We start from the raw sequence: 13,815 nt of genomic DNA, 5'->3' as shown, positions 1-13,815 counted from the left end.
AATTGCTTAGGACCTAGCACCTTGCTAGATATATAGGGCTCAATTAATAATTGTGTAATGTTTTTGTAACAGCTTAAAGGGATTGTATTTGAACACAAATTTTCTCTTAGAAAGTACTTCTTTTTTCTTTATTACTCTTGGATCATTTAATCCGTTTGAAAACTCTATTTACATAGCAATAGATTATCATAAAAGAGAGAGGATAGTGTGGTCTTTGCTTTGAACGGCCAGAGAGAGAAAGATTATGGGAAGAAAACTTATAATTGCAAAATTATAAATAAAATGAATGAATCAAGCAGAAGGAAATAGTACAAAGAAGGATAAATCATTTCTAACACTATTAATGGTATTATTGTACCTCAAGATGATTAAACTAGCCAGCAGAATCCAGAAGCTCAAACATTAGTAATGTGATAAACTTTAGAAGCTGAAGGCAAAAAGCATCAGGCCAGTCCCAGGGGTCCTTGCTGTCTTCAAAGCAGTGCCCTCTATTTGATCAGTGAGGGCAGTGGTACAGAACCTAAGCTCTGTAATGATTTACAGTATCATCAAGTTTCCAATAAGCCTGTATTTGAGAGTTGCCTAAGGTGACTTTCTCTTTAATTTGCAGAAAGTGTTCAATATCCAAGTAGTGACAAATTGAATCTGGCCCACAAAAAGGGGAGAAAAATAATGTGACACAAAACAAGCTTCTTTTTGGAGAACCTAAAGAGCATTCAGGACAACCCTCAGTGACTGGAATTTGGTGGGTATTTCTTTGGCTTTATGTGGCAAGATATTTTAAAATATACTAAGTAGATGTTGCTATGAACCAGACTCTCTTGCCACTGAGCCTGCTCGCCTCTTCTTGAAGTAAAGACTTTTTTGTTGGAAAAAGGGACTGCCAGAGAGGTGTCAAAAGTTCAGGGGCTCCTGGCTGGCTCAGTAGGTAAGGCTTGGGACTCTTGATCTCGGGGTTGTAAGTTCGAGCTGGACGTTGGGTGTAGAGATTACTTAAAAATAAAATCTTAAAAAAACAAAAAAGTTCAGAAATAGCCAAGGTAAAACCAATCGATCACTGAAGTAGAGATTAGTAAACGTTTATTGTGCACACACCAATAAGGCAGTTTGCAAACTGAGAACACCCAAACGAAAACATGGAACGAGGCTCAGGAGTATATTGTTAGAAAGCAGCTTATGTAGTGAGAAAGCACTGACTGTTTATTCTTCACAATGATTGGTTTTAATATAAGAATTCTCTTAAATGATAGGGAACTGGTCAGTGGTAACTAATATCAACCTTGGGAAAGAATTTAAGTCTTGCTTATGATTTTCAGAGGCATAAGCAAGAAATGACCCAGGTCAAATTAGTCTTGCAAAAAAAGCTGAATTAAACTTTGTATGACTAAAACTGGTTTTGTCTGCATGGGGAATTTTCAAGGTTGCTCTCTGTTTATTATTTTAACAGATGAGATCATACCTAAAGCTCAAAACTGACCCAGTCTTGGGAGTGCAGAGATTCAGATAAATCTCTAAGCATGGATTTTTTTTTTTTTTTTAAATTATCAAGTTTGGGATTCATTAGGTTTCTTCAGCTTGGGGAGAGATATCCCATTATTTGCGAAAAGTTCTTAATCATCAATCCAAATATTCTTTTTTCCTATTCTTTTTCTTTCTTGTCCCTCTAGAGCTCTGGTTTGACATATCTTTTGGTTTCTTTTTTGTAATTTCTGTCTTGATCTCTCTATGTTGCCTTCTGGATGATTGTTTCTACCTTCCTGTTTCACACTTCAACGTTGTTAGTCTATTAAGTTAAGAAAATTGTTTTTTTTTTTTTTAGTTCTAGAATTTGTATTTTAGTATATATGCTGCCAAACTGAGTACTATGCATATATTTTTTATTTAAATATCTGCATCAGGGCGCCTGGCTGGCTCAGTTGGTTAAGCGACTGCCTTCGGCTCAGGTCATGATCCTGGAGTCCCGGGATCGAGTCCCACATCGGGCTCCCTCCTCGGCAGGGAGTCTGTTTCTCCCTCTGACCCTCTGACCCTCTTCCCTCTCGTGCTCTCTATCTCTCATTCTCTCTCTCTCAAATAAATAAATAAAATCTTTAAAAAAAATAAATATCTGCATCATTTCTATGGCGTCTTTCTTTTTCTTCCTATTTTAAGCCATCCTTAAATTTATTTAGATATAAAGCCTTTTAGACCTTTTTTCAGTCTGTTCTGTTGGCTTTTGCTCATGGTACTTTTTTCCTGTGTTTATGTGTATTTTGGGGGGGTGTTTTTTGTTGTTTTACACCATGACCTCATGTTTCTGGGAACTTATTTGCATGAATTCTTTGAAACTGTGATAAATCTAATTCTGCAGAATGGATTTTGAATTTGTTCCTGCCAGGAACCTGGAGGAGCTAACAGCCCAGGACAACTCTAAACTGACTTTTTTAGCTTGTGATTTATTGGACATCCTAGGTAGTGTGAATTTGGCCTTTAAAACTACATGAAGACTGACTGTGGTTAAGAAATTTTAGGGAAGAGTCCCACCCTCTCTGAGACTACATTTCTGGATAGGTAATTTTGTTTTCAGTTCTGTGAATGCCAGAATTATTTTCCAGTTCACTCTTACACTGGAGCTAAGTTTCATGAAAGGGGATCTCCTATTAAACCCCTCACGTTAGGCTCAGACCTTTGGAGACCGCTCTCCTCTGAGCCCGCTGGTGTTAAATAAACCTCCGGTCCTCCAAGAAAATAACAAACAAACAAACAAACAAACAAACAAACAAACCCCTCACATCGGGTGAATCCTGGGCTTTGTGGCCTTTATTCTGTGGCTTTATGGGGCTGGAAAAAACAAGGAGCATGTTCATTCAGTTTGGCAAATGCCCCCAAGCCAAAAGTGGCTTCTCATTTTCTCTGATTACCTCTCTGGGTTCCTAGTTTCACTGAGTTCCCCTTACTCAATATCCAGATAATTGATGTATTAAAAATATTTTTATTGTATCTTGATTTCTTTTTTATTTATTTTTTAAAGATTTTATTTATTTATTTGACAGAGAGCACAGGCAGGGGGAGCTGCAGGCAGAGGGAGAGGGAGAAGCAGGCTCCCCGCCAAGCAGAGAGCCCAACACAGGACTCAATCCCAGGACCCTGGGATTATGACCTGAGCTGAAGGCATACGTTTAATGGCTGAGCCACCCAGGCACCCCTTGTATTTTGATTTCTGCAGGAAGGTCAAGCAGGGTACTTTGTTAACCATACTGCTGGAAATAAAGCCCAGGTATCACTTTGGTATTATACTGGGGGAAACTTTCCTAATACTGAATAACTGGATAGCATTTCATGACCACAAAATAAAACATGACAATGCTTTTTTATAGAAAGCTAATTACAAGTATAGCCAGCAATAATATTATAAATTATAAATTATTATGTATGTATTATAAATACACACATAAAATAGTAAAGCAGTATTTGATCTCTTTCTGTCAAATAAATAAATAAAAAAGAAATCAAGATACAATAAAAATATTTTTAATACATCAATTATCTGGATATTGAGTAAGGGGAACTCACTGAAACTAGGAACCCAGAGAGGTAATCAGAGAAAATGAGAAGCCACTTTTGGCTTGGGGGCATTTGCCAAACTGAATGAACCATGCTCCTTGTTTTTTCCAGCCCCTTGTTTTTTTATCATTTTATCCATTATTTGTGTTAATGATTATGTAATAGAAAGAGCTAGGGTTTTGTGGCAGTGAAATATTGTATTTTCCTGCCTTCCTCTCTTCAAAGACCCTCTCATATCTTGCATGCTGGCCTGGCAATTAAAGCTCTTCAGAATAAGAAGAGCTCATTGGCTTCATCTTTCCACTCCTCCCTTTGTAGAGACTGGTGCCCTCATCCACCAGATTTCACCACCAGTAGACCCAGGCTGTGCTCTTTGCTTTGCTCCCTCAAAGCCAGCATTTGTCCTTCCTCTTCTTCCCACCCATGCTTTGATTATTTTTGCAAATAACATGGTTTTTGGCCAATAAGGCATCTTTTCTTTTCTATCTCTATTTCTGCTTTGAGGGTTATTTAGAAAGCATCCTTCTGAAACCTCATCCTGACAAGACAAGATGTGATCTCTTTCTTTACCACCGAGAGCCTTTTAAACCTCTCTAAAGCTCTTCTATTCTGGCTTGTATTATTGTCTTGATTTTTTCTTACCCTCTCTCTTAGAGTACTCTTCTTGGATGCGGGGACTTATTCCTAAGTGTTTTCCCCTCTAAATGACAAAAACAGTGTCAAATACATGTGGTGTAGGTACAAGAAAAGCACCAGATGTAGTATAATAAAAAATGTCTATTTAATGGAATGAAATGGACTGGCTTGAACACAGAGCACTCTTCTTTCAGTGTTAGTGCATGTGAAATTATGAATGGAGATAAGGTGGTATAGGAAAAATGTGTGGTTTGTATGCAAACAGGATTTGGAACCCTTGCACCGTGTGGAAGAAAGGGAATCATTATTCAGAAAGTAGGTGGAAAGAAAGAAATGATTGAGTTATTATCATTGACCTTGTGCATAAGTCTTTGTAAGTGGATCCAAGTTAAATTTTGCAGGATTATTGTCATGAATGAGAATTAGAGGAATTCTTCTAGGATATAATTAAGCGTGTGCTAAATGCAAATTGCATAGCTTGGAGTCACCGAAGGGTAGCTTAAATTTAACATGACAATTTTTCAAAATATTATTTTCTTATGTGAGGATCCAGAATAAGCGTGATCATTTTTTTTTTTGTTCGAGCAGCATATCTTTATTTCTGCTCCCTGTTAGGTCTTTTGTGTTTTCAGATGCCTCTGCTTTCACGTGAGGCATCACCAGCAGCCTCATGGCTGGCTGGTGGGATCGCTGCCTTTTTATACTCTTCACCAGATATAGAGCCCTTTGTATCTACACGGCACTTTGAACTTCTCCAAAGCATGTTTACACTTTTTATGCTTGCAACTCTGTGAAATAGGAAGCATGCGTTTTACTACCTACCTTTTACAGAACAATGAGCCACCAAGAGGTTAAATGTTGGGTTAAAGGCAGTGGTGCTTCCTCACTAGCCCACTCTGCTTTCCTTCTTTGAGTGAAATGATGTGGGCACATGAGCTCTCCTGGAACAAACACAAGCTGGGTTATACAGGCTGCTTGACACACCTGTGCAATTGCTCGCTCTGTTGTGTGGACAGAGGGCTGCAGGAAAATGAATTCATCCTCAGAAAGCTTGTTTATGAGCTCACATGTTTTATCCACACTGTCTTTTGAACCCTGTGGGCAAGCCAGTTTTCATAATGACCTCACATCCTCACACTAAAAGTTATTCTTCACATGATTTGGAAATTGGTTCACTTAATTTATGCCAGATGCTTTCTTACTGTTCTATCACTATGGGCAAAATGACATTCAGATATGAAAATTTTCACTTTAAAATTACGTTTTGGGCTCCCAAGCCAAAAACTCAGAAGACTGGTTCACTTGTCTATTGATAATAGCAAAGTAAGCATATCTCTAGCCAAGAAGCAGGGACTTCTTTCAAAAAATTTGCTTCACCTGGAACTAAATCCATGAATTAGTCTTAGGGGCATGATGAAGTTCCTTAAGAATTTTCAGAAGAAATGAATACGCCTATTTACATCTCCTTATTGTTTTGGTAATTCCTGTACAAACTTCTCGAGTGGTGAGTTTTTTCTTCATAATACATTTGTCATGGGGCACCTCGGTGGCTCAGTGTGTCTGCCTTTGGCTCGGGCCATGATCCCAGGGTCCTGGGATTGAGCCCCACATCGGGCTCCCTGCTCAGTGGAGAGCCTGCTTCTCCTTCTCCCTCTGCTGCTCCCCCTCCTTGTGCTCTCTCTCTGTCAAATAAATAAATAAAATCTTAAATAAATAGATAAATAAATAAATGCAATCTTAAAAAATACATTTGTCATGGCCTTACTTTAAGATTTCCATTTAAAATTTTTATTCAGTTTTGTGGCACATTTTCACAATTTTGGCATTTAAATCCATTTCATTCTTCAGTTTTGCATTAAAGACTTAATATAACTATAGTGCTCTCTATGAATAAGAACTTTGATGCCAAAATCTATTTTTCACTAATGAATTTCTTATAATCCTTAAATAATTCTTATGGCTTTCCTCCAGACCAGATAAGTTTGTTTCTCTTTTTCTCCATTATGATTACCTATATCAGGACTGCAGACCAGAATATTCATTTTGCACATAAGGTAGATCTCACCTTTTAAGGCTTCCATTAGCTGTATTCAAGCCGTTCCCTTAAAATAATTCCTGGCCTAAGTTTTTGCAGAATGAAAGTAACAAGAGGAGGTCACCAGCAGGCCAAGAGGGAGCCAAAGGACACTTATCCTCAATAAAGGGATGCTGGAGGTGGGTGACTAGGTCAGCAAATGGGGTCTGGGGAGGACTGGGGTTGTTGAGGACCCCTTACTAATTGAATGGTGGTTGTATAGATGCAGCCTAGTGTTGTGGAGAGGTGCTGAACTTGGGGACAGACTAAAGTTGGAGATCCTCTTCTGCTGCTTTCTAGCTCTAAGATCTTGGATAAATTATCTAATCTCTCTGAACTTCACATTCCTAATTTATAAAATAGCAATGATGGTAATATCTCTTAGGGTCTTTCTGTGTTTCAGTTATCTGTTGCTACGTAACTATCTCAAAACTTGATGGCTTTAAACATGATCATTTATTTGCTCACAGTTTGGTCTAGGTTCACTTTATACCTGGCTGTTCTTCTGTTGGTTTTCTGGGGTTGCTCATGCGTATACTGTGATCTGGGGCTTTGACTGGAGCTGGATGAGCCAACATAGCCTCACCCTCACCTGGAGGTCAGCCAGGACCATCAGCAGAGTGCCTCAGTTCTCTGTCTGGCTGCTTCAGCAGCAGAGACACGTCTCCTACGTGCCAATGGCAGTAATTCCAAGAAGGCATATCTCTGTGTGCAAGTGCTTACCAAGTCTCTGCTCCTCTTGTATTTGCTAAATGTCTTTCTGGTCAAAGCAAGTCACATGACCAAGCCCAAGGTCAATGAGAGAGGGACCTATCCAACAGCTGTGTGGGATGATTTGTGTAACAGTCTACACATTCTGTCAGTCAAATGTGGCAATCCATAGGAGATTATTTTTTTTAACTGATATATCAGTGTACATTCTGTGTTGTGTATATGTGTGTATATGAGTGGTGGTGACGGTGGGGATAAGGTATGAAAACTTTAGTAGATATTGAATTCACAGTTCTGAAAATATTTAGTTTTATCTCTGACTTCCATTATTAAACTAAAAATATTTAATTAAGGTGGGCTCAGAAGTGTAGCATGCTGGAATCTAGGTAATGTGATCAATATGTGAGGCTTGGAGAAATGGATTTAGCTACAGAGAATCAGCAGTGTTTCAAAAATATATCACACTATGGGTGAATTGGTCATTCATCAGAACCTAGAGGTCCATTCTAAGTGAGTTTAACTTGAAAGTCAGAAGGGTAGTAGTCAGTGTCCCACTAGAGCTCTCCGTACATCCTGACTGTGGATGGAGATTGTGGAGATGAGGGTTCATCTGAGACAGGCTGGTGGGAACCAGGAAGGCACCATCCCTACAAGTAGAAGGAATTAGGGAAAGGACAGGGGGCTAAAGGAGGCAGAAACCAAGGCAAATGCCTGTTTCTTTGAACTAGAAAAAAATACATGAGTAGGGAGGGCAAATAGCATATGAATTTGGGAGTATTGTGACTTAGGGCAGGGTTAGACAGGAGCTTAGAGTTTCTGTGTCATGAGTGCCCTTAATGCTGGCCCTTAATGAATCTTGGGATGAAGAGGGAGGATGTGGAAACTCAACAACCATCCTGAGCCACTGGGTCCCAAGTATAAAGGCAGGGCTGAGAGTGAGGTTAAGGCTTTTAAATTTTCTAAGTCAGGGCAAGCTCAAGAACTGAAGTGAAAGTGGCAGGCAATAGTGGGTTTAGGGGAAAGGTTTCAGAAGGCTGACCCTGTAAGATAGCGGGTCTTGAATGTCAGTGACCACAGGAATTTTGTGGTTAAAAGTGCACATCCTTGGACTCATCCCAGAGATCGTGACCCTGAACATCTCGTGTGGTGCCCCCAGATTTGCATTTTCAAGAAACAGCTTAGTGCTGATGACCTAATCTGTGCTGTCCAATATGGTACACATGTGACTATTTCAATTTAAGCTAGTTAAAATTGAATGAAATAAAAAATTGATTACTCACCATGTTTCAAGTGCCCAGTGGCCACATGTAGTTAATGGCTACTACATTGAACAATGCAGAATTAGAACATTATTACCATTATGGAAAATTCTATTGGATTGTGCTGTTTAAGCCATCTACTCCCTGTATCCTTTCCTTTGGACCATATCTAGTTCTGTCAGACCTTCCTGGGTTTGTACTCTGTGCCACATCCATAACTACATCTCCTCTTCCCACAGGAACAACATGTAGTTCAGGACCATGGACAACGGCACACATGTCCTTCCCTCCCCTCAAATAGGTTTTGTCACTCTGTACTTCAGTCTAAACAGGTGAGAAGCTAAGAGTGGGAGGCTAAAGTAAGGAATCCAAGGCGGCAAGCCACACAAGAGACTTTGACTCATACTGAAAACTTCAGTCCATGATCCCATAGATCACTGGTAGTGATTTTGGCTTCTGGTCACATCAGCTTTTCTCAAGGAGAAATAAGGAGAAGGAGCCCTGAGCTGCTATTTAGAATGAATCACTAACAAGCACCATACATATTGATATAGGGCAGTGAAGTAAGAGATGAACACAGAAGATTCAAGCAGGATTAAATTCTGGGCTGTCATTTACTTGTGGTGCAACCATGGGAATGTTACTTTACCTCTCCAAGCCTCAGTTTTTCAATCTGTAAAATGGCTATAATAATATTAATGTTATTAAATGATAAAATGCATTTAAGATACCTAGTGTAAGTCCTAGCTACATAGTAGGTATTCAATAAATATTAGTTTCATTTCCCCTCTTGGTAAATTTATACTTTAAACTTTATACTCCCTAATGTGGCAAGTTCCAACTTCTGGTACAGAGTCTCTACTCTCTGGTAGTGGTGTCAAAATTGAGGGACAGAGATGACTTGATAGGCCATCTTTTTAAAATCTGCACCCAAGTAGGATCTAGTACAACTACATAATATATAATTCAAGTACGCAGAAGAGCTCAGAGGGCTGCGAGTGTCTGTGAATAGAATTTCAAATAATAATCTGGAGTTAGAATATCAAGCAGCTTCTCTCCCTCTCCATTCCTTTTCCTCTCCTTCCATCACTTCTTTTCCTTTTCTACATCTCTTCCTTGTCTTTGTTTTCCTTCTCCTTCCTCTTATTTTTTCTCCTCTTCTCCTTCCTTCCTTCTCTTTTTCTTCCTCCTTTTCTTTCTTCTGCTGCTATGAGAACTGCTGTATGGACAAAATCACAATCTTGTTATTTATTGGAGCTAGTGAGTTTTGTTAATGCAGTGTTTTTGAAAATGTCAAACTGTTAGTGTGCTCATCTATTTGAGAACATAAATGGTTGTGTTTTTTTTCCAAAGATATCTCCCTTACATAAGGATCTGCTGATTTAAACTCATCAAGTAGAAATCAGTTTGAAATTATGCTTTGATTCTTTATTTTTAGCTTTACTGAGGTATAATTGACAAATTGTAAGGTATTTGAACTGTACAATGTGTTGATTTGATATACACATACATCTAGTTAATTAACACCTAGTTAGTTAACGCATCCATCCAGTTAATGAACACATCCATCCACCTCACATATTTATACCTCCCTTTTTGGGTGAGAACATTTAAGTTCTCTCTTAGCAAATATCAATTTTACAATACAGTTTTATCAACTATAGTCACTATATTATACATTAGATCCTCTTATGGATCTTACTTATCTTGTAACTGAAAGCTTGTATCCTTTCACCAACTTCTCCCTATTTTCCCCACCCCCCAGCCCCTGGCAACCACTTTTCTACTTCTCATTTCTATGAGTTCAACTTCTTTTTTTCTCTTTAGATTTCACATATAACTGATGCCATGCAAGATTTGTCTTTCTGACTTATTTCATCAGCATAATGCCCTCCAGGTTCACCCATATTGTCACAAATGACAAGATTTCCCACTTTTTTTGAGGCTGAATAATATTCCAGTGTGTGTGTGTGTGTGTGTGTGTGTGTGTGTGTGTGTGTGTACTAAGTTTTCTCCATCCATCATTCATTGATGGACACTTAGGTTGTTTCCAAACCTTGGCTATTGTGCATAATGTTGCTGTAAACATGAGAGGACAGATACCTCTTTGAGAAAACGGTTTCATTTCATTTGGCTATATACCCAGAGGTGAAATTGCTGGATCATAGGGTAGTTTTATTTTTAATTTCTTGAGGAACCTCCATGCTGTTTTCCACAGTGGTAGTACCAGTTTACATTCCTGCCAACAGTGCAGGAGGGCTCCCTTTTCTCCACATCCCCTCCAGCATTTCTTATCTCTTTTTTTCCTAAGAGCCTTCCTAACAAGTGTGAGGTGATATGTCAGTGTGGTCTTGATTTGCATTTCCCTGATGATGAGTGATGTTGAGTACCTTTTCGGGTACCTGTTGGTCATTTACATGTCTTCTTTGGAGAAATGTCTGTTGAGTTTCTTTGTCCATTTTAAATGAAAAATGGTTACTTGTTTTACTTTCCTTTTTGCTATTGAGCTGTACAAATTCCTTATGTATTTTGGATATTAACCTCATCGAATATGTAGTTTGCAAATGTTTTCTCCCATTTCATAGGTTGCCTTTTCATTTTGTTGATGGTTTCCTTTGTTGAGCAGAACTTTTTAGTTTGATGTACTCCCACTTGTTTGTTTTTGCTTTTAGTGTGAAGTTCAAAAAATCATTGCCGAGACCAATGTCAAGGAGCATACTCTCTATATTTTCTTTGAGGATTTTTACAGCTTCAGATCTTATGTTCAAGTCTTTAATCCATTTTGACTTTGATTTTTTCATGTGGCATAAGTAGAGGTCTGGTTTTATTCATTTGCATGTGACTATTCAGTTTTCCCCACACCATTTATTAAAGAGATTATCCTTTCCCCATTGTATATTTTTGGCTCCTCTGTCATAAATAGATGAATCATATATGCATGGGTTTATTTCTGTGCTCTCTATTCTGTTCCATTGATCTGCATTTCTGTTTTTAATGCCAATATCATACTTTTTTGATGACTCTAGCTTTGAAATATAGTTTGAAATCAGGAAGTGTACTGTTTCCGGCTTTGTTCTTCTTTTTCAGGATTGCTTTGGCTTGAAATCATGCTTTGATGCCTAATGGATGCAATAAGATCTTTATTGAATATTTCTTTTCCAGTTAGTTGCAAATAATAATATCTCGGAGTGCCTGCTAGTCCAGGACATGTATCTTTATCAACCTTTGGATTATGTGAAGGTTTAGTATCTATATCATTCAGAATGAATCTGTGTTCTAGTTGAGTTTCAAAGAACAGAAAAACACCTTTAGAGTAGAACCTTTTTAAAAATTATGGTGTTTTGGGGACATGACAAATTATGCATTCCATAGCAGGCATTGCTGTGTTAAAGTTACTATATTTCAAAGGCATATTTTGACTGACAGTATAAATATGCATATAACATGGAAGCAGTGAGACACCTAGATTCCAATCCCCATCTGGCCATTTACCAGCAATGCAGTGCTCAACAGCTTGCTTGACTTCGTCAAGCCTCACCGTCCTCCTGTTTGAAATGGAGCTAATAACGACCTGTAGGGATGTTGTAAGGATTAGAGATAATATACAATGCTCAGCACAAACGTGGTAAAGTTGATTTTATACTACATTATTACTTTTATTTACTCTTGTCCAGGAAAGATTTAGGGACTATAGTATTATATTAATAATGATCATGAGTGTTACTAGGGAATCCTATTAATATTACTAAAAGCAAACATAAGCCCTCATTATTTAATGTTGATTTTATTCTTTGCCTTGAAGATAGTTATTTTAAGTACATGTAATAGAAGATCACCTGATTTTGGAATGTATTACTTATAAAATTAAAAAGAAATGGAATATGTCAAACTACCAAATTTTTAAAAAACATATTGTTATAAAGTTTCACAACTGGAGAAAAATACTTCCCTCTCAAATTCCCCTGAAATCGTGGTTTTTCCTACTGGATGCATAACTTACTCTCTCATTTTAGTCTGGTAAAAAATGTACCCTCCAGAGAATGATTTTTAATTTACTTTTTTTGACTTAATATGTTACCTGTTAAAATAGCTAGGAGTAAACCTTGGCTTTGACATGAGGGGAGAAAAGATTATAATTTGCAGTTCTTTTTCTTCAGTTATTTGGACATTAATGTACTGTTAAAGGAAAGAAAAAACCCTAAGAAGTCTTTTTGCCCTGCATTTATGCAGAGTAAAAATAAATATATTTCACTTGGATTTTTCTAATTATTGTATTTATTTCCTTTGTGAAAGTGGAAAAATTTGATGATTTAAGACATTTTTACTCTCTCTTGCCCTAGCATAACTATATTGCAAAATAGAATGCATTATTTAAAAGAACTGTTTTCTTCCTTAATGATGTCATCTTTCCACACTGAAACAGTAAAAATTTTCTTTCATTACATCTGTCTTCAATATCAAGCTACAAACACAGTTTTACTGTCCTTTGTGCATGACAAATTTTGCCACATTTGCTCATAATAGAAACTATGGTTACCCTCTCTACACCGATGTGATGAGTCTTTTGTTTCTAAGGAAATATTTCATAGTGGCATGTGGTGGTGATTTTCTAAAAACTGCTTCATTGAGATGATGGACATGCAAAAAGCTGTACATAATTGATGAGCTCAGAGATACATATACACCTGTGCAACCATCACCAGAATCTATGCCTTAAACATATCTATCACCTCCAAAAGTTTCCTCCTACCCTCTTCATTTATTATTATTTGTTGTTGTAAGAACGCTGAACATAGGCCTACTCTTTTAGCAAATTTTTAATTATATAAAACAGTATTGTTAATTATAGTGCTGTATCGTTGATCTGTGTGGTGATTAAAAAAATGAAATGCAAAGGAAAACTGGATAATCATGTATTTTCACCTTAATAAGTTAGAAGCAACAATGTTATTTCCCAGAGATTCATTAGAAGAGCAATAACCTATCTTTCCTATAACAGATTTTCAAACACGTATTAGAGCCAACTGCCTAGGTGAACGATGGACTTCAGAGTTATCTGGTCAGTGCAGGGGCAGGGACATCAATCAGCTTAGTTCCCCCTGCCTGGTCATGCCGGAGTGGATGATGGGAAAGCAATCAATGGGAAACTGCAGTGTGGCAAACCAGCTGCAGGTGTTGAAACGTGCTAGGGAGGACAACGGGTATGGTTGGCTATATAAAGGATGCATTTTTAGTTAAAAGAAAAAGAACACAATGAACTCTCATCCGGGCCAAGAGATGGAAGTTGGCCATATTCCAGATGCCCCCTCTGTGTTCCCGTTAGATCATATTCCTCTTCCTCCTGGCTGAATTTTTGTGCAATATTGTCTTATTACAGTTTTACCCCACATATTCATTTTAATGAGCACATTGTTCAGTGTTTTCTGCTTTCTAGAAATGGAATTATACTTAGGTATTCATTTGTAACTTGCTCCTTTGCCCCAGTTTTGGATTTTTGAGATTTATCCTTGTTGATACGTGTTATTCCAGGTCATTCATTTTCACTGGGGAGTGTTTTTTCAATAAATGAACATGCCACCACTTCGCTCTCTG

At 37.8% G+C, this 13,815-nt stretch overlaps 1 long non-coding RNA gene across 2 annotated transcripts in view; it reads right to left on the bottom strand.

Moving 5' to 3' along the window:
- LOC112818520 (uncharacterized) overlaps positions 1 to 8,285 on the bottom strand; it is a 38,892-nt gene extending 30,607 nt beyond the window's left edge. For both annotated transcript variants that reach the window (XR_012380143.1, XR_003206605.2), the window contains exons 1-2: positions 8,245 to 8,285; positions 5,002 to 5,120 (exon numbers count right to left, since the gene is read on the bottom strand). This is a non-coding gene — a long non-coding RNA (uncharacterized lncRNA). The remainder of the gene's footprint in view (positions 1 to 5,001; positions 5,121 to 8,244) is intronic.
- Positions 8,286 to 13,815: the final 5,530 nt, after the last annotated feature.

The sequence above is a fragment of the Callorhinus ursinus genome, unplaced genomic scaffold, assembly GCF_003265705.2.
Source record: "Callorhinus ursinus isolate GAN/ISIS: 27379988/994484 unplaced genomic scaffold, GSC_fseal_2.0 scaffold12, whole genome shotgun sequence".
NCBI classification, from domain to species: Eukaryota; Metazoa; Chordata; class Mammalia; order Carnivora; family Otariidae; genus Callorhinus; species Callorhinus ursinus.
Note: the sequence above shows the minus strand (reverse complement) of the source record. Positions and strands in the feature narration are given on the sequence as shown.